The following is a 24,972-nucleotide window of genomic DNA, read 5'->3' as shown; positions in this document are numbered from 1 at the left end:
TTGCATCATCAAGGGTTTAAGTGGAAAGCCTTCAGCACAGTGCAAATTTCACTCCTGAGAATATCCATCTTTTGAGGTAGCTGATTTTAATTAAAGAATACTCTCTCTCCCCCCTCTCTCTGGATTATACTTTAATTTCAGACTCTATCACAACCGTAGATACTTCTTAGATAAAATGTATTTTTGTCTCTTTTCATCCATGATTATCTGTAGTTTTTAAACACTTGGGGTCAGCAGCTGGTCCCCAGTTGATGTAGTTCAGATACAATTCTATTCAAAGGAATTAGTTCAGAATAAAATTGGTGTTAAGTTCAAAATAAGGCAAAATGTTCATAATATTTTACCCTTATATACCTGAGTGAAACTCTCAGAAATATCAGTAATAACAGTTGTGATAATAAACAATAATCTCTGTAATCTATGGCACCTTTCACCTAAGTATTTTAGACATAAATGCATTAAGCTGCTGTCATATGAAGAAATGTCATTATCCTAATTTTACACAAGGGAAAAAAATAGGTGGCAGGAAGTTAAGAAAGCAGTTGAAAGTCATATAACAAGAACTGAACCTACATCTCCTCATCTTCTGTTTCTAATCCCTTAAACACAGGGAGGCTCTGTTCCCAAGGGACATAAAACTGAGGTCTTGAGAGTTAAGGGTTACAAAGGAATCAACAACATTCAAACACAAGTACAGTTTGGGCTTCTGCCTCCATCATCTTGCCAAATTATGACTGAAATAATATTGGTATCATATCTGAAATTGTTTATGCATGATTAATTTGCATAGTTAAACCACTTCCAGACTTCTCACATAAGTGGTGGAAATATAGTCCTAGGCAGAGGAAGTATAGTTACAGGTTTTATGTTTTAATGCTGGAAATGAATCGAGTGAAACCCTGCCACTTTTGAAGCCAAAGGCAAAACTTATTTTGATAAAACAAGGATTCTGGCCAGGATGCCTACGGCTGTGAGGACCCTCTGCAACTAATGTGCATTTCTTCATATAAAACGGTAGTATATTGGTGTATATATATATGACAGAGGTACAGCTGCATATATACCCACACAGAACTTGTGGGATGAGATCAGGCTGGCAAGCTTTCTGTGTACTGAGTGCAAATGATTGCACCAGTCATTTTAAACTGTTCTCTTTTTTTTTTTTTTCTTTGTCTGCTTTTATTTTGCTTGTTTGTTTGTTTGTTTGTTTATTTTAATGCCCACTCCAGTCTATACACAAGATAGATGTGCATTTTTGCTTGGTCACGTACTTTTGATCTAAACAGAAATGCAGAAAAAAATATGTATGAAGAATAAGTGTAGAACTAAACTGTGCTTTGGCAAAATGCTTCAAACTGCCTTTCTGCCAGTAATCCATTAATTTGTGCTTCTTTGTTTTCTCCAAGCTCAGAATAATTCCCATCTGCCTTGACTCACTATCTAGCACATAAAGGAAGAGGTCTCTTTTCTGAGCATGGATGAAATAGGAAACTTTTTGTATTAATGAAGAATGGGGCTTGGAATTCTGGGGTTTCTACCACTGGGACCTAAAATAACTTGAGGTCCTGCTATTTTAATTAACTTCATTATGACGAGACTGCCTCTTTTTTTCGTGTATATTTTTCCAGCTTTTGTGTTCCTGGCCTGCCTGTAATACATATGTATTCCCCTTCTTCCCTCTCACTGAAGCTGAAGATGCAATCACATCTTTGAACCATCTGTTTTTTAATTTATTATTTTCCCCCATTGCATTGATGGGTTTTCTCATTTTTCTGTCAGGCTAACAGTTTGGCTCCTGTTTATCTAAGATATGTTAACATGCTGTTCCTCTTCTGGGCACTCAGTCAGCCTATTGTATTTTCTGAAATTAAACACCAGGGATTTTTGAACGTTATTTTCTTCGTCAGTCCAGGGAATGTCCTCTACCTTTACATCCTCTCTTCCTCCTTTTGTTGTTCCAGTGTACATTTTATGACTCTTGCTAAATTTAGGATAGTATCTTTTTTTCCTGTCCTCTCCAGGTCATTCTCAAGATGCGAATGGTCACAGACTGCCTGGGAATGCTCTTACACCTGGTGAGTAAACTATGTATGTGAGGCCAGGGCCAGGCCAGGATTCCCCAGAGGAGGCAGAGGGTTATCCCAGAGCTCCCCCTACCAAGCTCCTCACAGAGTCCCCTGAGGGCAGGACATGAGGTGGCAGGAGCCCATGCCAAGCACAGCTTGGTGCTTAGCCTGTTGCTGTTGAACATTTCTTCAGCTTGGGAAATACCTTCCAGGTGTTGCTCAAGCACCCACCAAATGATCAGACACAAGTGCCTTGCATTGCATTTGCTGCCCGCAGCCAGCTGCAGTCACAGCTGGGCTAGGCTGTACTGAGAAGGGCAGGGTAATGCTGAGCCATAGCAGGGAGCTGTATATCCCCGAGGTGGCAAGAAGTTCCAGGTAATCACAGTATAGAGTATAATGTGGATTTATATTTGTTACCATACCTTTCTATAGTATATCCCAAGAGTGTTCTGAGGCATTCCATTCTTTAATAAGCAGAAAGTGCTCTGAGATTTTTCTAATGAAAATGATATAGGAGCACACAGTGTTATTATTAAAACCTCTTCCTTTTTCTCTAGGAACTGGTAAAATACATTTACAGTTTATATCCTTTTTGGTGAGCATTAAACTTTCTAATTTAAAATAATAAAACCCAGTTTGCTCCCTTTCTTTTTCTTCCATTTCAAAAATATAAAAAACTGTCAGTTTTTTAACTATTCTTATTTTGCTGAGTGATTTTTGGATTTCAATAAAAGTAACATTGTGGTTACAACACTTTGTGAGATAAGCAAAGAGATGTTTTTTTTTTTTACAGCACAATTATGGAAATTTCAAAGAACCTTATAAATATCCTGCTATTTGCATATATGAGATAAGCATATTTCAGTAATGGTTATGACAGGCTAGCAAGGAAAATGTGTGGGACAGCTATACAGCAAATACATGCAAACAGACACAGAGAGGGTGTGTGCGCGTGCGCTTCTCCAGAGAAGACCCTGCTTGCTTGGTGGGCACAGGATCCCTGGGAATGCCTGGGCCTGCCGATGGAGAGGGATAACCCCTATGCTTTGACTCAGTTTCCCCACATGCAGATGCAAGATCAGCAGTATTTTTCTAATGCAACAAAGCATTTTGCTAGGTCCAGATGGTGTGCGCTAGGCTCAGGCTGCTGCCCCATGTGCTCTGCCAGCCTGCAGTCATCATGTCTTGTAGTTGTAGAAGTACAGAGCCCCTCCAAAGCACATCAAAACTGCCAGGGCCTAGGTGCAGTCTATCCAGTTGCACAGCAGGCTGACTGACACTTCTGGCTGCACAAAAGTTTAACACGATCCTAAGTGCTCAAAAAAGACCCATAGGGCAGCTAAGGCTGGTGTGGTCTTGAATACAGGCCCAAGCATCCACTCAAAATGCTATGGGAACATAGCCATAACTGCCTCAAGTTTTCAAGGGCCTTTCTGAACTGATCTCTGCGTGCTTTTATTCTTTTGTTTCCCTTTGTATTTTAAAGTTGGGAATTGCTCTTCTGGTTATGCTTGAGAGCTGCTAGGAAGCTCAGAGAATTAGTGTGGCAATTTCCTCAGTCCTTTGTTGAAAAGGAAGAGTCCACAAAAATGCACTACCATTTTAGCTGCAAAAGAGCGTAAATAGCTATCAAACACAGAGATGATTTAACTAAAAAAACCTGCAAACAAACAACACCCTCTACACACACTTTTCTGTCCCCATTAGAACTGCAGGTTTCCATTCTGTGGATCTCCCAGCCATCTGCTTGGCCCTTGAAAGAGTCCTTGAGAAACCGAAAAATGAAAACCACTTACTTTCTGAAAACTAATCTTGGCTTCCTGGTGCCTTGCTTTCAGGGGAGTTCCACTTGAGGCTTGATTTCTGTAAGTGCAGATACTCAGTATGTCCTGAACAATTAGATGCCTTTGAGGATGTTGAAAGCTAGACATAAAAAACAAATCAATCAGGAGTTTTGTTTGACAACTGACACTATTTCTAATGGAAAAAAAAACAACGACCCACCAACCAACACCTCCCCATCCCCCAAACGACAACAACAACAATTAAACAAAACAAACAAAACTGACAAAACCGAAAATCCAGAAAGTTCAACCCTTTGATCTTCCTGTTTTAAAACCTACAGAGGTACAAATCTATCTTTTTTTTTTTTTTTTTTTTCCCTGCTGAGGCAGATAACCTTTACCAGAAGCTGATGTCCCCTGGCATTTGCAGCATGGCTAGGGGCCCTCAGAGAGGTGCTTGGGGCTTGCTGATGGATTTCCTCAGGGCACTAATGTCTACAAATGCTCCTTTCTTGTCACAAATGGCTAAGAGATGGGGTGACAACCCCTGAAGCCCCTCAGGAACCCATCAACACAGCCTCTGGGTAGAATATGAGTGTGGGCATGAGGCATCTGATGACAGTGACCAGCACTGCGAGCTGCTCAAACTGCTGGGAATTATGTTGTAATTTTTTTCCTAGGCTCTCACAGAAAGCTGTACTTTCTCTAATGGAGACAGTTAGGATTACAAGCAATCACTGCCTTCCAAGCAGTTGATATTCAGACAAAAAAAAAAAAAAAAAAAAAAAAAGAAGAAGAGCAAGGGAAGGTGAAGTTTTGTCTTGTCAGCTAATGATCCTTGACTCTCTTGCTTTGTGTTTTTGGTAGCAACCACAGAGAGGTCACACATGAAACTGTGGCAGTGTGAGGTGTCTTTATTAAATATATCAATGGAGTTTATTAAGTGGAATGTGTGGCACTGGGTAGTGTAAGCCACTGTTGGACGGGCTTGGGGTCATGCAGGCCTCCTGCCCTGATGTCACCGTCTGCTGGATTAATACCATGAGCTCACAGCATGGGCCTGATTAGAAGGTCGGGTCCTGGTTGGTTTTACCTCAGCCCTCTGCTAAGCCTTTGTTTGTAACGTGAGCAACACACTTTCAGCTCATCACCAAGGCTCCATGCTCAGAGCCAAGACAGATCACTTAGGTCTTTTACCACCTCTGGCAGAAACAGGTTTTAAAATCTCCACCCTGCAAGAGGAGGGCACAGAGGTGGACTCATTATCTCCGGTTGTCCAGCTGATCGTTTGGACTTTAGACAAGCCTTCCTTTTTGAAAACTTTTTTTTTTTTTTTTTTAATATATTTTTCCCCCTTTTATTCTCATTTTCAATCTGCAACAGGAGGGCAAAACAGAAAAGGTTGCTGAAAACTTTTTTAGCTTGCGTTTTCTCAGGGGATTCTAGTTCATGGAAGAAGAAACTAGGCTCTCTAACAGGAAAAAAGTCATGAGAAGTCATGAGTTAGAGACCCTCTACCACAATGAGGCAATTTTCCTATTTGAAGCCAATGGATTACTTGCACAGGCTGGGAAGAGCCAGAGATGGAAAAAGCAGAGAGACAGAGAGACATTCAGGCTGCACTGAGGGATGAGGGAGTATTTCATATAACCCAGAGAAAGGCAGATGGGAGGAAGGGATTTGGTGTGATGGTGATCACTGCATGATTAGAGGTGACAAGAACAATAGTGCATGTCTACACCACTTGTTAGCTGAATGCTGGCCTCCTAGGAAAGAGGAATATATCCAGCATGGAGATGGATGTGCCTATCTCGGGCAGTTTTCCTGATGCTCTGCTCCTTCCAGTCCTGGCCTTTATTCTGCAACATGCAGGAAAGAGCATGCCGCATGCAGACCCTGCCATGACTGAGCAGGCAGAACAGAAACTGCCTAACACTGTTCAACTGTATTCCCAATTTTGGGAACATTTATGCCTGATACAATAGTTAGAAAAGCTATTCTTACACACCACAGTAAATCAATGTTTCTATGTTGATCCAGATCTGGTGACTGGATAACACTTCTTTATGTGATCCTGCAAATTTAATACAACTCTTCATATGGATTATTTTTTTCTCCTCTCCAAACCTTTGACTGGCATTGTCAACACTTCCTCATATTGTCTGAACTTACTGGAACTAGTAAACAGCAGGAATTACTTTATCCTTGCTAGCACCAGATCTATTCCACTTACAACCCAAGTTGTGCTTCTTTCCCGTAAACAAATGATACACTACTTGACTCCCTGCTTGCCATTGTTCATATTGGTTATTAACCATTTTCCACCTTTTATCTGTTCTATGAACATTTTAACCTAACTGCTCAGCTATTTGATGATTATCTTGTTGCAGCTGTTTGTCAAATTCTTTTATCCATTAATCTGTGAGACCCTTCAACTGCTGTTCATCTGATACAAAAACATTTAACTACCAACACTGACAGAGTCATATCACCCGTCATGTCATGGTCTTAAAAGGAATATAATTGTGGTGGGCTGTGGTCATTTGTGGAGCCAATTAGAGGGGAACACCACATCCTAATTTCTGCCATTCACCTGTACTGACTTCCTGTAAGCTTCCTTTAGAAACCAAGTTATCCCTGTCCTGAGATTTGTGGGTATTCTGCTGTATAGCTACAGCTTAACACCTAGCAGGGCACATAGCTTGTTCAGTAAAATTAAATCCTTCACCCTTGTTTGCTCATATTGCCGGGCTGTGCACCTGACAACGCAACTGGTATTTCTGCCACTTGTACTAGGTGAGGTGAGAGCTGCTCCACTACATCCTGTTCTTCCTACAGTGACTGTGAAAGCCTTACCCTATGAGAACTTGAATCCCCTGTAAAACATGTTTCTGTTTTATGCAGATGTATTTCGACAGAGGCAGTTAAACCTGCATAAGCCACTGCACATCAGGAGGCTGCAATAGCTAATACTCCTGCTTGGCACCCTTAACCATTAAGGTATAGAGGCGCTCATGTCACGTGCCCTTTTCCAGGTCTAATGCCAGAGACATTAACGTGAGGCTCCATTTTGCCAGCCTAGAGCTAGGTATTTGCCACCTTGTGCTTTATCAGACACAACGTATTTCAAGGAAGCGTGTCTGGTGTGTGTGTTGTGCCACTGGCATTCTTCCAACAATATAATCTGATTTTTCTGATTACCAGAAATTTGCTTGTTCCTTTTGACAAGGAGCTGTGGCATTGATAAGATTTGAGATGAATGGACAATAGCCAATAACATGGTATCTCTCTTTCGTGCCAAATTGACACTTCCTTCCTGGCTAACAGAAGCAAACCACTCAGTTTTCTGAGTCCAGATATCCCATCACTGCAGCTTGGGCTGGCTTCAGCTCAACCAAGCTGCCTGTTTTTCTGTACCCTGCTCCCACTGCCTAGTTTTCTCCAAAAGCTTAGCTGGAGGACGACTCACTTCAGTGAACATCAGAATAAAATCCTGCATACAATTAAATGTGCCTTACAGTGCTTTTAGCTAGACTGAGCAATGGGTTCGGGTAACTCCTGAATTAATTCCACATTCTGTTTACCAAGAGTCTGGCCTTCAATACCTAGTATTGCTCCTAAATATTTTACCTCTTGTTGTACTAACTGAACTTTTCGTGTATTGACTTTCAATCCTTCCTGTTGGATTGCAGCCAAAACTTCCTGTTTGCTGACACAGTTGTTTCTCAGAATCCCCCAGATTTGGCCGTGATCCATATATGATGAGACATGTTTCCTGGATGTGCAGGCTAATTTCTCCCACATTTGAATGATGCACAGATGAAAGATCACAGGACCTTGTGAATACTTGAAGAACTCATGTGGAACGATTTTGTTTCTCCTAAAATGTAAAAACAAGCATTTACCAACACTTCTCTTCCAGAGGGCTGAAGAAGAATGCATTTGCTAGATCTATGACTGAAAACCACTTATCTCCTTGTACTATTACGGCCATAATTTCTGGCATTTCAACAAGAAGAGGTGATGTTTGCGGAGTTACAGCATTTAATGCTCTGAAATCCAGTCAGATGCATCTTTATATCTCCCTTTAATACCAGCCACACAAGGGAATTACACACAGTGGGTCATTGCATTGGCACTCCTTGATCCACCAGGCTATTAATAGTGGACAACAATCCTTCCTGGGCTTCTCTTGGGTACTCGCATCATTTCTCTGGTCTTGGATCAAACCCTGTTATTAAAGAAAAGGCATTAATCTTTCCATATTCCAATTTATCTCAAGCTTATACTTACAAAACAAGGTAACTCACCCTCATCCTGAGGTGTTCAGACTATTTCAGGATCCTTTATAGGAACACATCTTCATACAAGTAAGATAATTATGAGTCCTTAGACTTCCTCATTATCCTTCCACAGTCAGATCTAAACCTATTTTGTTTAAGGAATGTGCTGCCAAAAAAGCACATTTTTTTTTTCCCTGCACATGATGCTGAATACAAGAAAACTCAACCTCATTCTCCAGTAAGCAGTTTGCACTGGGTGTGGGTGTAGGAGCAGAGCTTATACGCTCCCTCTGCCACAGAAAACCACTATACACTTCTGCCTTTATGGTATACCTTGTAGGCACCCACGCTCTTGCAAAATAGTAATTTCAATAGTTGCTGAGGCACCAGAATCTAATAAGAGTTTGGTCTCTCAGTATTTTGTTTTTCATTGCTGTTGTACTGTTCTGCCAATTTATGCATTAAGACACTAATGGATTTTATACTCCACCTAGCTATATCTTCTCCCAGGCTCTCCAGTTCCTTCCAAAGACTGTTTCACATCTGCTTCAAATGCCATTTCCAAGACTCATACAGTCCAGAGAAAAACTCTTCTTACTTCCCACAGGCAGTGTCCCACATGCTGCAGAAGCACAAAGATCCCTCTCATCCTCAAGAGCTTTGGGTTAGTTTGCCCTCAAGACCCTGATTAGTGAAAGGGATTATTAACGGTAGAAGTTACTTTGACTACATTTATTTCTAGTTCCTTTTCTTTCCAGAGAATCCATCCAGCCCTCCCAGCACGTCCCCTTTCATCCCCAACCCCTCAATTTTGTTAGTGGAGTTCATAGGTCCCATAGCTGTACCTAACCTCTAGCACTGCGATCTGAATCCCAGTTCATTATCAACAGGGCCCCAGTCTCCCCCAGCAATAATTCAGCATCTATCTCAGGAGCTGTTTTCTAGCAATACACGACTCCAGTCCTTCATCTTTTTTCATTTTTTTTTTTTTTTTTTTTCCAAATGAAGCAGCTTAGACAACAATTCAGTTCAAAATCTCATCAGAATCACTGTAGCCTGTTCTCTTTCCCTGCTGCAGGCTCTTGAAGTTCAGCATCACACAACCGTCAGTGGGCACCCAGACTGCCTTAGCCATGGAGTCATTATCAGAATTGGTCTATCTGGGCTATGCTCCTAAGTCCACAAACCATTTCCACACAAATATCCCTATTAAAGACTCCACTTTGATAGCAAAAGCTCAGCCTTAAGTAGCAACCAACTCCATTTCAGCAGTGACTCTTTCAGTGTTCTCTCTCTCATGGTCCCCATCTCCCTGAATTAACAGTATTCTTTACCATGATGACATCCCCCGGACCTGTATGCCTGTAGCTCAATATACAAAGGGAAGTATTTCTGGAGGGTATGGCCCAGCTGAAATGGGGTCATCCCAAATGGTTCCATCCCTGTCATCAGGGTCACCACTCCTTTTCCACTTTGTACTGTAGCCAACATGTCCAGTCTGGCTGATAAATTCTGTTAATTTTTCTCACTTACTTGCTTACTGGAGTCCCAGAATTCAGGTGCTCGTTTTCACTATAGGTGGCAATGATTTGATTTCTGTTCCTGCTTTGCTCAGACTCTCACAGGCTCACTGTCATGGTCTTAACTGCTGGGTTACCACCAATCTGCCGCAAGCAAAATGCAGTCTGATGATGCATGCAGGCACCCCCTTCCTCACTAGCACAAAGCAGAATAAAAATGGCTTGGCCAACATCCCTTTTATGGAACAAAACTGGAAAATGGGGCCCTTGTACCAGACAATTCCTGGGCATTTGTACGTGCATTAACATGCCCATACACTGAAGCTGAGTGATGACCAAGCCTGAGGGTGGTGAGTCCTTGTTCAGATGTCCAGTTGCTGGTGAGGACCGTGGTGACCAGGCACTATTATATTCTCAGATATAGTTCAGTTTCAAAGGAAAACACTCCCAATCTGTAAGACCAAACCATTTTTTTTTTCCTAGGGTTAGTTCTACAAACATAGTGGGTATGTGACTTGATTGATTTTTAGTTCTACATAATCTGTGAAACTTTCCTACTTTCCCTACTTTCCAAAGTTTCAAAACCCACTTGCTTCAGATCTACCAAGTTGCTTTGGGCTAGCAAAAGACACATTGTGTAGCTAAATCTCTCACAGTAAGCAGTGCTGTAGCCAATGTCATTCTCTGTATCATCATCTCCCTTTTCATAAATGACCTCCTAGTCTGGCTTATATTACCCTTCCTTGCTTATCCAAACTGCAAACCTTCAAATACGTGCTGCTGAACATACAAGGCATGCTCTTCCTCTCCTTTCAAGGCATAGCCCAAGGACCATGTTTCCCTTCCTCATCTGTCAGGTAGGGTCTGCTGGCTGAAAGACCACGTGAGGCTGCCTGTGAAGGCTTGCCTGCCCCACCGTGCTCCTATTGCAGCTTGGGGTTCCCTGGTGGCACAGGCTCCTTGGCAGATCTGCATCTGGAAGTTGTGAGCTGCCATGCTAAACTGTGGCAGCAATGCTGCTTGTACAGTGAAGGACCCTATGATTTGTGGTGCTATAAAAGCTGAAAAACTCCATCATTGCCTTTTATATATAATTGAAAACACAGTAATTGACTGCAGTGTCAACTAAAGAAAGCAGGCAGCACCCTTGGAACTACACACACACGTGCGCACGCACACGTGCACACACAGCCTTCTACTGCCAGCCAGGCAGTGCTGCGTGACTTGTCTTAATAGAAGGCTTAAAATAAATCAGAATTATTTCCAGATTAGAAGGAAAAAAAATCCTTGTGAAGATGTTTCAGTCTAAGCGCGAAGAACACAAAACGAGCAGTCTCTTTGCCAGGCAGCACAGCATTTTCTCTCTCCTGGTCCTTTGCTCTCTGCCCTCCTGGTCCCACAACCTGGCTTAACCTTTTTTTTCTGTATGATGCAGCTGAACATGTGACATTACAAAGCTGCTGCATCCATGCCAGTGTACCTGTAAACAAGTTATGTGTCTCCTAGACTTTCCCTATTCATTTTCTTGACATAAGTCTCAGAAAAGCTCCCCAAACCAATGTTGTTGTAACACTGCTGAAATAACACTAAGCAGATTAAAACACCCATTTACAGCCATAGCATCTGTGAGGGCCAGATCATAAACTCTTCTCCTGGTATCACCTCATCAAGCCCTCATCACAGACAGCCTTTGACCCACAACCACGTAATCTGTCAGAGTTCACAACAGGGATCAGGTATACCCAGGAGTGTTCATAACTTTGCCAGCTTTAGGGCCCCAAATGCACCACAACATCTGATGGGAGTGGTGCTTCCACCTCTGTTTGATGCACGCTGCTGGCTTTTCAAAGTGATATGAAAAGCTTTTTCTCTTCTCCAATGAGAATTTCTCTTCTCCAATAAGAGGCCACTGCAGGCAATTCACTAATTTCAGTGTTGAAACACATTGGGATCTTGCTTGATTTCCTCAGTGCCTTCTCTGGGGGACAAAGCCTGGCAGACATGCTGGATGGTAGTAGCTACCCCAAGTAGATGAGTAAGGGGGCACTGAAGGAGATGGGAAGGAGGAAGGAAGAGGGACAAAGGCTGAAAGCACAGCCAAAAAAAATAAAACCATCCTACCAACCTGCCTCTCCCCAACTCACTTCAGCTATTTAAATAAGGAGAAATTTTCATTTTTGACTGCTCATGTGTGCCATTTTGTTTACCTTGGGTGCTTTCTGCTGAAATTACAGAAACAGGCCAGTTTACTTCACTCTCATTTTTAGACAGTTTCGCTTTCAGCGTCTTCTGCACAAACAACATGCTACAATTCGGGGGTTGCAAAGACTGCAGGGAAATATTGATTTCCTCACAATAACACTAAAACAGTTCGACCCAACATTTTCTGAAGGCTTTTACAAAACATACATTTTGAGGGACAAGTTTGCCTTGACAGAGTTCTTTTAAAGTGAACTGCCTTTCTTGCAGCTGCAGTAGAGCTGTTATTTACTACTTTTTATTACAGAAAAATAATTGTTGATGCTGGAATTTTCTTTTATTCTGGTAAATAGCTTTAAAATTTTAGATTACCTGGTTATGTGAAAAGCTGCACTGTAATGCAAGGAAAATTGTAATTATTCAGCTAATTAAAAAGTCTTAATTATAATATAGAATAATTAATTTCTTTTGATACTTACAATTCAGACACTCCCTTGTATACCTCAGGGGTCCAGAAGTCTTAGCGAACATAACAATGGGATTTGCTTCTTAGAAAAGCCAGCTTTCTCTAAGGCTTTTCTTAGCTTGGTAATAGTCCTGTATATGACAATAGGGACTGATGGCCAATATTATAGCTGGAGATTCCTGAGGCATCAGCTCTCAAACGCAGAAGGTCATATGCCATCTCCACTATCAAAAGCATTCCAAAAAAAGACACCAAAGTATTGTGAACTGCGTAACTACTGGTGCACTACTGCACTATGAGAACTGCAGCCCATCTCATCTTGCCATCACAGCCCCACTTGCAGCCCCCTGCTGGGTAGCACTGGACTAGGAACTCCAGAGGCAGTCTTTCTTTGAATTCCTCTGTCCCACGGTCTCATCACAGACTTCCAGTCTGCTCCTGCCTATTCAAACTCCTCTGTGTCATCCAGCCAACTGACACTCTAGGAGCAGTGCTGCTCCTCTACCAGCTTTAATATACCTTCTGGCAGAGCTGCATTCACGTGGGCACTGGGGATCACAGCATACTCCTGCAGAGATGAGTAGCTATGAATACACGAGGTCAGGAGATGCCAAGATGGGAAGAAGGCTTATGATTCCATTTGCAGCCATTGAAGTGACACTTTTCCTCATTTTATTCAATTTGTCTCGACTACAGAGCCTAAATCAGTTTAATAACAGGAAGTACATTTTAGCTTTTATCCTCCCCATCCCATTTTGCCCAGTGAGCTGGGTGGAGCTAACATTCTGGGGGTTGGCTGTTCTTAGCCAGGAAAACAGTTCAGCTATGAGGGGCATTGGATTTATTTGCACCCTAGTCCCTAATGTCCAAAAGCATATGGAGTTGCAATTAGAGGAAAAAAGCTGACTGACACTCTAAAAACAGGTTGCAAATATTAAACATACTCTGATGTTACAAAGCTTGATAGAGAAGGGTGGGAGAAGGCATTGCAGAGGCTCTGGGTCTACCATGAAAGGAGTTGTTTTTTTTTTTTTAGGACATTTGCATTTTTCCAAAGATAGTTAAAATAAGAAGGACTTGTTTTAGTGAAGGCCTCCAAAGAATTGCTCTGTGAGATCAGTATCAGCTAACATAGTACTCTAGCATTCCATACACTCTTGATCTCATGTGTTCTCCTTTCCAGACCCATGTGCCAGTGGGAAGCAGCTACTCGGAAGTGTGGGTTGGGCAAGGAGAGCTGGCTGACGTGAAGCCATCAGATACTGAAGGTTCATGACTCTTTTCTTCAAAAAGGCTCAAATGCTTTAAAATGCCTTTTTGAAGAAAAGAGTCAGCCTTTTCTTCAAAAAAAAGGCTGACTCTTTTCTTCAAAAAGGCATTTTAAAAAGTCAGAATTAAGAAAGTTTTTGAGGCACGTAAGTACAGCATCCTATCCTTAGACTTTGTGATGCTTCATCAGCACCTCCATCTTTCAGTGTTTCTTACAGCACATTGTGAAATAGGATCTCTCCACACCCTTCCATCCTCTTGGCAGCTGCTGGAGGTCAAGGCAGGACTGTAACACAACACAGCCATGCATACTGGCGGGTGTTCAATGGAACTGGTATCTAATATTACTCTCAAAAAACAATGTGTTTGCCCAATTTCTGCACCCAGTGGAACACTAATTCTCAGTGAAAGCAATTGTGGCATCTTATTTCTTGTTCAAGGCTCTAAATCTCCTCTTCACCCAGTCGTGTGTCATAGATAAGAGTTGCATTTACATTCCATCAGTCACACCCTGCTGCACAAGAAGGTGAAGCCACTTTACACAGGCTAGTTAGCAATGCAAGACTCTTTCCCAGAACAGTAAACTTCTTTCTGACATGTCTGATGGCAAAATAGGAAAATAAAAATTCAATTACATTTCAACCCTAATAAAATTCACTTATCTTTCCCCTCTTTCTATTTTTAAAATATACCTGCATTTGCTGCTTTTCTGGATTTTCTCCCTCATAAAATTTACTAAATCTTGTGTGCATCCTCACTCATCTCTTTCTCTGTGAAGAATTAAAAAGAATTAATAAGACTGGATATTCGAATGAAATCCTTTTTATTTCATGGCCCAATTTTGCTTCCATAAACTCTGCATTTATAGCAACCTCATAAATTACCAACACATACTGAAAATAAATACTCCTTGTCTCTCCTACTAAGCATGAAGACTTAGCAAACAGATCTCTCAAAATCACGGGAAAAGGAAAGGATATTTTCTTTTTGACTCATTCAACTGGAAATACAATTTTGAGAAAAGCAAAGCAGTGTTTCCCTTTCACTGTTTCCATTTCATTTGGGCTGATAAATGCCTCTGGGACATTGCATTTCTGGTTTCACCTCTTCCCAGCTGTCTGTCTGTCTCTCTCTCTTTCTCTCTCTTTTTTTCTCTCTCTTCCCCCCCCCCCCCCCCCCTTTTTCAATTGGCCTAAAAATAAGTGGTGCCTGGCAGCTGCAGAGTGTTGGCTGTCATAGGGATTGTTGGTATATGACCTTCTGTCTGTAGTAGAAGAGCACTGGTTTCCTTTAGACAGGCACTGAGCAAGTCGAGAAGTGGTTTGACTGTCTTTGCTGATGACATTAACCAAACGATGTTCAAGAGATGTCAAAGTCCTGTGGTTAGGTGGGCAGCCAGATCTGAATGATGGGACTTTATTACAAACAGTCCTATCCAATAAAAGCATGCTAAGACTTTGAAAGGAAAGAAAGCTACTGTGAATTCATGTCCTTCTTTGTGCTTCTGCTGGCAGCAAGGCACTGAATTAGTGTGAAAATTGAGCAAAAATTAATCTTTGCCTCATAATCCATTATTTAAAAGGGAACACTCACTCACTATAATTTTCAACTCACTGCCACAGCAAAGTCATTCTGGATTCTGTAAGTTTGCCATAGGGGAAAAATAGCAACATAAGAGTAGGTCTTGAGATTTGTTGGAGTGCCAGACTCTTAATCTGCTTACTGCATTTGCCATTTGCAATTTTACATTGTAGTTACAGCCTCCCCAAGGTCACCCCAAACATCTCAAAGCTCTTAACCATCTGTCTCTGATTCCTAAAAATTAATATGGATATGGAGAGAGAAAGACAGACTGATTCATTAGGGTGACTCTCATTTACCAGAAACAAACAAAAAAAAACCAACAACACAAAAACAAACAAACAACAACAACAAGAAAAACACCTGCACCAGCTGCACCAGAAGCAGAGCCCTGGGCAGCCACAGCAGCAAAACAAAAACCTTTGGCTCTGAAAACTCAGCCCATGGCCACACCGCACCTGTCACCAAAGCATGTGACTGCATGTTTCCTGCTGACACCTGCAAGGAAATGATGGGCAAACTGGGATCTCGCATGCCAGCTTCACCAGCACTCACCTCTACTAGCCCCAAATCCTGTTGCAGGTAGAGGCATGGGACGCTACACCTTTTCATGCTTGCCATAGCTTGAGAGACCACCATGAAGGAGGGCCTCAGGCACAGAGTTTGTTTAGTCAAGGCTTACCTTCAGTAAAGCTGTCACTTTAACATTGATTTCTTAGTCTATGCCATGCTTAAAATGAGGCATAGCTGTATATGAGACAAACTACACAGCTGTGTTTCATTTGCCATGTGACTGCCTGCTGTCCTCCAGCTTTCCACACAATTTTGGAGCATAGGAATAAGGTTGAGAGGATAAATCAAACAGAGGTATAGTGTCATGGGTATGGAAACCAATCCCAAATCTTTAGGAAGGCTTGAAACAGGTCACTGAATCTTTGTGTGTCTATATTGCCTTCCTTAAGCATGACAGTAAAACACACTTCTTGCTCATGTATGTAGATTATGATGTTTGGTTTTCTGCTAGCTGTCTTGCAACCTGAGATGCCATTCTCTGCTGGGGTCCATAAGATTTAATGTAATGTAACAACAGCACTACAAGTAACAAAATACATACATTACTGAGCACAACACACACACACACACACAAATCTAGCTCCTGCTATGATACAAGAAAGGACTAGCGGAAAATTTTAGATTTTGGTTCTGTTTTTACAAAAAAGAAAAAAAAAAAAGAAAAAAAAAAGGAAAGCAAACTATTATGGTAGCCTATAATACAATAATAAAAACAATGGAAATTAAACTGCAGCATACAGGCAATTTAAAGGAAATAAATAACAACAACAACAACAAAAAGAAATCTAAATTTGTTTCCATTTGGTCTGAAAAACAAATACAAGGAAAAAAAAAAAAAGCTGAATAAAAAAAAAGCCATGAGCTGCCTAAAAAAGATATTATGGGAGGAAAAGACTGATGAGTACTTTGAGAATGTGTTAACTTTTAAACAGCTTGAACACTCAAATTGGAATAAAAATACTCCTTCAATTAAAAATTATTAAAATTAGCTCAAAGTATTTTTTTGGTGTGTTCACTGGAAGAATTTAATAGGATCTAGTACTCAGCAAAGCTTTGAAGCAAAAATAACGTCTCAGGAGCTCATTACGCATTAAATCCTATCAAAAAGCAGGATCCCACTATGAAATTAACACAATTTGCAAATCATTATTGCAGGCTACTCCTTCCTCTGCTCTTTTGGTCATTTTAAACTCAAATCTGTGATGCTGTCAAAACCACCACCACCAAAAACCACTCACAAAAAAATGGGCATTGTATCTTGAAACATTCTGAGCTGTGAACAGCACGGTACAATAGTCACTTAGAACAATATACACAGGAGAAGCTGTCAGGAAAGCCGAGAAGTAGAAAGTGAAGTGAACCAAGGGATGTGGATCAAAATGTTGTTTGGGAACATTTTATAGTGTAGGAAAATTTGAAACTTATGCCTTCCTCGGCCTCTATAGACGTAATGGTGTAGTTTCCAGTTTTCAGCCTCGGTCTTAACATGGCTGAATTAATTGGTTATTTTACAGGACATGCTCACTCACGAGTATTCATGAAATATGAATAACTGGACAAAGTTTCCTTCTAATGAAATGCTGGTTCTTGCTTCCTCTTGTCTGAATCAGAAGAAGAGAAAAAAAAGACAATCAATACTGTCTGAAACAGCTATTGCTCATTAAAATTCTAGGCTGTCAATACAGTATGTGTCTGTCACTTCGAAGGCTACTGAAGTGTTGGTGGTAATGGCACTTTACTACTCTATTTGTTAAAGTACTTCTGGAGTCTGCTAAAACTTAGCAGGTGTTGCCTGCTTTCAGTGTTTCTGGGGACCAAAAGGAGGTGACAATTAAAGGAGAGTCATCACTCTCCTTAACTGTCCTCTCCTAATGTGAAAACCAATGTAGTTGAGTTACGGGATTCGTCTCCATAGAGCCCAGCTGTTATTTTTAATGCAGTATGTGGAATATTAAACTGTTTATCTTGTTATTGAAGCCATAAGAAGGCTCTTTCATGTCATCATTTCTATTTTATTTTGTTTAGAGTCCTTCATTAACTTTTCATATGAAAGATCTGTAATTTACATCTTCAAAGAACTTTCAAAATGTAAGTTTTAGGGACGACAAGTGCTGTATGTGTGCAGTTCTATTCTGATGGCAAAGTCAAATCACAAAAATACCATCAAAAATGTTTCTTCCTTTCCTTTTTTATTTATGAGTAAAACACAGGGACTTTCTCTGGGGAAAAAAGAATTATTCTGACTTGATAATAATCAGCAAAAAGAGAAGGCTAAAACAGCACTGCCTCTGAAGGGCTAAAGAAGGCTTTATGGTCCAGAGCAAAAAGCACTGAATTAATTAGAGGCACTTTGAGACCAGGAATAATCTGCATATAAGTATTGGTTTTGTTTTGCAAGCCTAATTCTGAGTGGTCAAAACCCAAAATCAATGCTCTGAAACGTGAAGGGGGTTTCCTCCTCCCTGTTAGGTCAGGAAACATGGCCTGATTTTTGGACTTCTGGGAGCAGAGAAAAACGCTGGCCACTACTCTTAAGCTTTGTTTCTGTTACAGTGTTCAGTTCTGATAAGAAATGCAGCTTGGAAGATTATTTTACTGGGACATTTCAGCAGCAACCACAACAGGATTTAGAACCTGTACACCAAATTCTTGCCTCACAGAAGTCAGCATAAACATCCTAACCGTTCCCAAAGGTTTATATTACTACATCTAACGGTGATAACCCCTCTCATGTCAAGTCCCATGTTAAAAATCAGTCGATGAATCCCCAAGATTACTAAAGCATTCAGTTCCACATTGTGATGGTAAAGCAATTAAAAGCTTGGCCATAAACAAATTAGATTTCATGTGTTTGGTTTTACAAATGCACAGAAAGGGGTCAGATCTTTTATCACTGTTGTCGAGGGGGAGGGAGAGAATCCATCAAGTCACACAGAACTAATTTACACCACTTAGTGAAAAAAAAATGGAGCTATAAATGGTAATTCAAGTAGAAAGGTTTCTTTCAGTACAGAAATGCACCATACTATATAAGCCTGACAGTTCATAAGTTAGTACTAGCCGAGGAATCAAAAAAATTAGGAACACACTAGAGAAAAAGGTTCTCTAACAATGACTGGAAAAACCCTGCCATCAGGAATTGTCTGGCCATGTTTGTATATGTAATGTTATCTCAAGATTTGATGGTATTGAGGCTCCATTTTAGGGCCAGTTCTCTCCAATGTTTTTATAATTGGTTTGGATTCAGGACTAGAAGGTTTTTTTTTTTTTTGCAAATTTGCTGATTATACTAAACTTGGAGTAGTTGACTCTGTTGAGGGTGGAAAGGCCTCACAGAGAGATCTGGACAGATTAGAGAGCTGGGCAATCACCAACTGCATGAAGTTTAACAAGAGCAAGTGCCGGGTCCTGCATCTGGGATGGGGCAACCCTGGCTATATGTACAGACTGGGCGACAAGAGGCTGGAGAGCAGCCCTGCAGAGAGGGATCTGGGGGTTTTGGTTGACAGCAAATTGAATATGAGCCAGCAATGTGCCCTGGCAGCCAGGAGGGCCAACCGTATCCTGGGGTGCATCAAGCACAGCATCACTAGTTGGTCGAGGGAGGTGATTGTCCCACTCTACTCTGCATTGGTGCGGCCTCACTTTGAGTACTGTGTCTTCAGTTCACAGAGCTATAGCACCATAACTACACCCTTTATTGCCCTCCTCTTCATGGTGAAGGCAGATGTGCCTATCTGCAGTCACCTGGCATCTCCCTTGGGTGGTGATGCTCCCACAGTACTCAGATCCTTTGTTCCTCTGCTTGATCCCATCCTGCTCTCTTGCCTATTGGGTGCTGAGATACAAGCAATATCACACCACGATGGGGTGGTACTGGTGGGCAAGGCAGGGCTGGGTAACTCTGGCTAAACTTGGAGACCGAATCCAATTCTGGGTGATCCTAATGTGTGTCTGGGCTACATTTCTCCATAAATTCTCCCAGCAAGCTCACCCTGTCTTCAGAGAGCAAACTGCTTCGAGTAGGGACTATCACTCATTGTGCCTTTACTCATCAAGGCACATGCCTAATGTCTTATCTTTAATGAAAGTCTCTAAATGTTCCTGTACTATAAATAATAATTTAAATATTGTATGTCTGAGCTCCAGTTGCTGAGGTTGAAGTGATCATTTTGGAAAGATGGAACAGCTCTCATCTAAAAATACGTATCTGAAAAACTATTCTGGAAGAAGCGAGACTTATAAATTGATAAATGGGTTGAAGCTGGGATGGAGATTGTGATGAGAGGAAACATTCAGCTCTCAGAAGGAAAAGAAACTATAGAAAAGCAAGAACCGTTCCAAGACTTTTATTGTTTAAAATTAAGAATGTGAAGCGTAGCAATATAACAACTGGGAAACCGGCAGTGTAAAAATGCTGACCTAGATGAAGAGTTTTTGAATCCAAAAAACATCATTAAGAAGAATTTCTAGTTAACAAAAATAAGCAGGAAGAATGAAAATGTCTTTTTATGGAAATGTAACTTTGTAGGAGATTAGAGAAGCATGACAGAAACCTAAAAATGAGGATTCAGAAGAAGCATATCTCAGCCAGCTAAGCAGCTTTGATTCTAATTGATAGTAACCACAGACACAGTTACTGCCTTTCTAGTTCCCTCCCTATGAGCTATATGGTTAGACACTAGCGTGCAGAGTGTAGGAGTCCATCTCTCCATGGGCTCACATCAGTTTTATATTGCTGCACACAGACTGCTGTCACTTGTGGCAAAGCCACTATAAGAGCAATTATGTGAATGAGGCTTTGGAGTTTTACAGAATGATACACTTTTCATAAGTAAACACATTGCATTTTACCTTAAGATTACTTTTCTCATGGACAAAACCGCAATATTTCACATGTTCTTCTGAGACTAAATAGGATTGAGGAAAAACTGGACACCCACAACACGTTTCCTTTAATAATCCATTAAATTGTAGCATTTTTTTCCATGTTGCATGTAAAGAGCAGAAAACATTTCTCATTTCCCTTTGAATTTTATCACTTTACTAATACAAAAGACATGTACTTCTAAGCATGACCTCCAAAAGGTCTTTGAGTTTTACAGTGCATGGACCAAATTAATTGCTTTTATTAATTATTATGATAAAACCAGACTTTTACTTCCTTCTTCCAAGAACCTATTTCTCTGGGAGCCTTTACAACGTAAACACATGAAGGCCCTGAGGTGAATGCACACAGTGCTCCTGGCACTGCAGCCACAGAGACTGAGGGAGGGAGAGTAGATGCAGAGAGAATCCAGGGTACAAAATACAGGAACATATCACGGGCCACAGGAGAACAAGGAGCAGAATCCACTTCTGTGGTCATAACAAACAAACAACTTTCACTGTTAGGAGCAAAACAACCTCTCCACATTCTAACTTGAAACTAATTACACAGATGGAGGAGATACTCATAGTGTTTTGAGTTCTTTGACAGACAGTTGAAGCAGACAGAAATCAGTGAGAAGCTACAGTACCACAGTAGATTTTGCTTTAGCCCTAAAAAAGTATAGCCCCCACCAAAATGTTGATGAAACCTGAAACATCATTGGGATGGTGAGCAAAAACTGCAGAAGACCATTTTATTGTCTCAGAAATCCCACATAAGAAAATGGAGAGAAAGAGGGAGTGGATGATGGAAAGCTTGAACAGCACAAGTTGAACCAAGGAGACAGGAAATTAATTGCTGCATTGACATTAAGTATAGATGGCTGGGCACTTGTGGGAAGGGTTAAAAGTCTGCATTTACCCTGGATCGCAGTTCAAGGCAGGAGACTTTTATGCTGACAGAATGCAGGCTGGAGAGGGAAAGGAAGGCTGATTGATAGGAAAGAATCAAGCAGGTGAAAGTGAATAATAGAGGAGCAGACAGTAATTGTTGAAGGAGATTTGATAAACTGTTTCAGAGCAAGACAAGTAGCAGAGAGTCAAATATTGTGCTGCCACAAAAGCCAAAAGTCAGAAAAAAAAAGAGCAAAAGCAATGCTTTTTTCTCTCAGAAAATACCTAACCAGGGCCACATGAGAGAGAAGAATCAATAACACTGATTTCAGGTGTGCTAAAAATTACTTCTAAAACATTCAAATTATGCTGCTCAATTAAATTGTTGAAATAGCAAGACATATAATAAAATATTTGAGGCCAGAGTAGAGGATTATGAAATGAACACCAAGGAAGAATGGGGTTCCTGTACGAGCCTGTTGTGCAGAAGGGTTGAGAAAGTAAAGATTTGGAAGTTTTGAGCAAGAATTTTTTAAGATACCTAACTTATCTGGATGTCATGGCAGGAGGAAAGAAGAAGGAGGGGGCTGTTTTGCTGGGTGCTAGGAGTTTTGGAGACCATCCATAGATGATGGATGTCAACACAAACATGGAAGCAGGACTGGAGGGCAGGAGGGTGTACCAGTGCTGCTGTGGGGGCTGCTAATTGCGGAAATAAAGAGGACTTGGGCAGTCTAGGTTCTGAAAGATGAAGTCAGTAAGAGTGCTATTTTTTTTAATTAAATGGCTAAAATGTTGTTTGACCTATTGCTTCTCCTTCTCGATCCTCCTCTGAAAAAGAATATGAAGCAAAGAGCTTTCTCTGCAGTCTCAGAGGTCTGGACCCACAGTGCACACACACACACATATATATTCCCATTGCCAGAGTTTATGTGCCCATGCTCCAGGAGAGCAGACTGTGGGGTTGAGCTGAAAGTCTGCTGTTATGCACGACTGCAAGTTCAGTTTGCATTTGTACTTCACCAATTGCTGGATTGTAGTCTAGAACTGCAGCTGGCCTGCAGGTTCAGACATTGTCCTGGTGGGCTGGCACTGAACAAGGATTGCTGAGGCTCCCTTTGAAGGACAACTGCTGGCCCTCCCTACCATGCTGAACTCCCTGTGTCTGCAGATTAGACAAGATCTTAGAGCTGGAATGAACTCAAATGTAAAATAATGCAGTTGGCCCCTTCCCAGAGAAAGCTGAATCCCTTCAAGGCTAGCTTTAAAGCTAAGCATGGCTGTCCTGCTTTCTCCCCCATCACAAATGACTAACTCTGGAAAGGCCCAGATCATATATAGCCCTGGATAATCCCATGCCCTGACTAGGGTAGAGCAACACTAACAAGGATTAAGAAAGAATTGTTTTTCCCTTTAGAGTACAGGTTGTCTTTAAAAGGAGAAAATCAACTGCGAAAAGAATCCCAGGAATGTAATGAAGCAGCACACTGGGAAAGCACAGGATCCTAGCATCTCCCAGCATGTGTGAAACACAAGCAAGTGTAAAAGCAATCACAGATTAAAGTTTGTCTCTTCTCGGTTTGACTGGCCTAAGGGAAACAATAGCAGGATTAAAAAGAATAATAATAACAATCAGCCTATGGGAGTAATTTTTAATAAAAATACTTGGCTCAGAAGGAAATTCTGGCCTGTACCTGTCTATATGCAGTCTCCCAGGAGAGCAGCTGCCGCTACTCTGTAATCAAAAGGAGCTGTGGTAGGTACGTGGAATACAACATCAGGGCTGTAAGAATACAGGACATGGAGAGGCTTGAAGATATGGTCTGAACCATGAATGCACTGGGTGGGAGTAAAGGCTCAGATTACAGATTTCAATGGGGTAAAACTTCAAGCGCATGGGGGGCTGACAAAAGCAGTGACAGCACATAAACGCTAACAAAGGCAGTGAACTGTGTGATAAGTATTTTTTTAAGGACTGCTTAATGAACTCTGCTTTTAGATCCATCAAGTAAAATATGTAAAATATTCACTAAAGAGCTGAATCTCTGAGAGACCCGGAATAGACGACACTGGGAAAACAGCTGCACCTGAGACTGCAAAACTGCACAAAGGGACAATCAGGTATCCTGCAGCTGCCTTGCTGGGCTGTGGCAGGCTCACATGACAGAAGAACACCGAGTCACCACCAGCTGTATATATGCCACAGTGGGGGGATCATATCACTTCTGTGTCTCATTTTGCCAATCTGATAATGGATCTAATCATATTTACCTACCTTACAATAGCTCAGTGAAACATAATGGGGTTCTTTGAATTCTTGGACAAAATGCCCTATAGAACTGCAAAATTGTGACAGACTCCTTGTCAAAGATCCTATGGTGTTTTATCTACTGCAACTGCCATGTTAACTCACTACCCAGATGAGCTTTGATAAAAATCTCAGTTGTCTGTTGCACATTTTCTTCTACATCAGTGGTAACCCTGAGTGTCCATTATTGTGATCAGACACACCATTTCTGTGATGCTTTTTGAGGAATACCCAAACAGAACTGCTACCAGATCATTATGGGCATTTCAAAACAGCAATAGATTTACATCCCCAAAACACACGTGAAGAACTAGTGTGACTACAGGGCAGGTGGGCAAAGGAAACTTAGGTGACACAAATGAACAAGAGCAAAAATGCTCCCAGGCGAAGTATTATATTTAGGGATAGATTGTTCTTTTCCCTATGCAGGAAAAGATTGAGAAACAGTTGTTGCAACAGAACAGTATCACAGGTACACATTTATCTTTCTAACTACTGAATAAATCATGGCAAACACTATCTTGCCTTTTAAACTTTCTTTTTAGTACTCACTTTTCAAGCATTCAACCAGCACATGCCAACACCCCCATGGACTTAAACTTCCTTAAAGGAAAATAATGTCAAAAAGGCAGAAACAGGAAAATGTGAGCCTTTGTATACAACTCCTGCAATTCTGTAAATGCTCTCAATCAGCTTATTCTTTATTCCTCACATAAAGATGGTGAAAGTACAAAGGAAACTTATTTCAACTTTGTTCTAGTAAAAGGATAACCTTCAAGTCTCCAAGCATTTTCTGTGGAGAGATAGGCTCTCCTACTGTGTTAGCCAGAAAGGGGCTGAAAATAGGGATGATTGCACCACTTGCATAAAATTCACCAGAAAAAGTGAAGGAGATAAATCACCTTCTGAGAACAAAGCTGATCCCAGCACTGGATAAAGAGGGGCCACCAGACAGACAAAGCTGTTGCCTTGAGGACTGAGTTGCCTCCATCAGATGAGATGTAAGCACAGTGGCAGAGCTTAGGGTAGATCAGGAAGGCAACGACCTCAGTGATGACAACCCACTCAAACCCCTACATTTGGGTACATACTGTGACAGAAAGGTCAGTGGTGGTGATGGAGGGGGACACTTTGCTTGGGGTTACAACAAGTGAGGC

At 41.2% G+C, this 24,972-nt stretch overlaps 1 long non-coding RNA gene across 1 annotated transcript in view; it reads right to left on the bottom strand.

Moving 5' to 3' along the window:
• Positions 1 to 24,972, bottom strand: part of LOC309883278 — a 61,504-nt gene that overhangs the window by 3,983 nt on the left and 32,549 nt on the right. The window contains exon 2 of the long non-coding RNA XR_014318428.1: positions 3,866 to 3,992. This is a non-coding gene — a long non-coding RNA (uncharacterized lncRNA). The remainder of the gene's footprint in view (positions 1 to 3,865; positions 3,993 to 24,972) is intronic.

This window comes from Aythya marila (assembly GCF_965140915.1).
Source record: "Aythya marila genome assembly, chromosome: 13".
Lineage (NCBI taxonomy): Eukaryota > Metazoa > Chordata > Aves > Anseriformes > Anatidae > Aythya > Aythya marila.
Note: the sequence above shows the minus strand (reverse complement) of the source record. Positions and strands in the feature narration are given on the sequence as shown.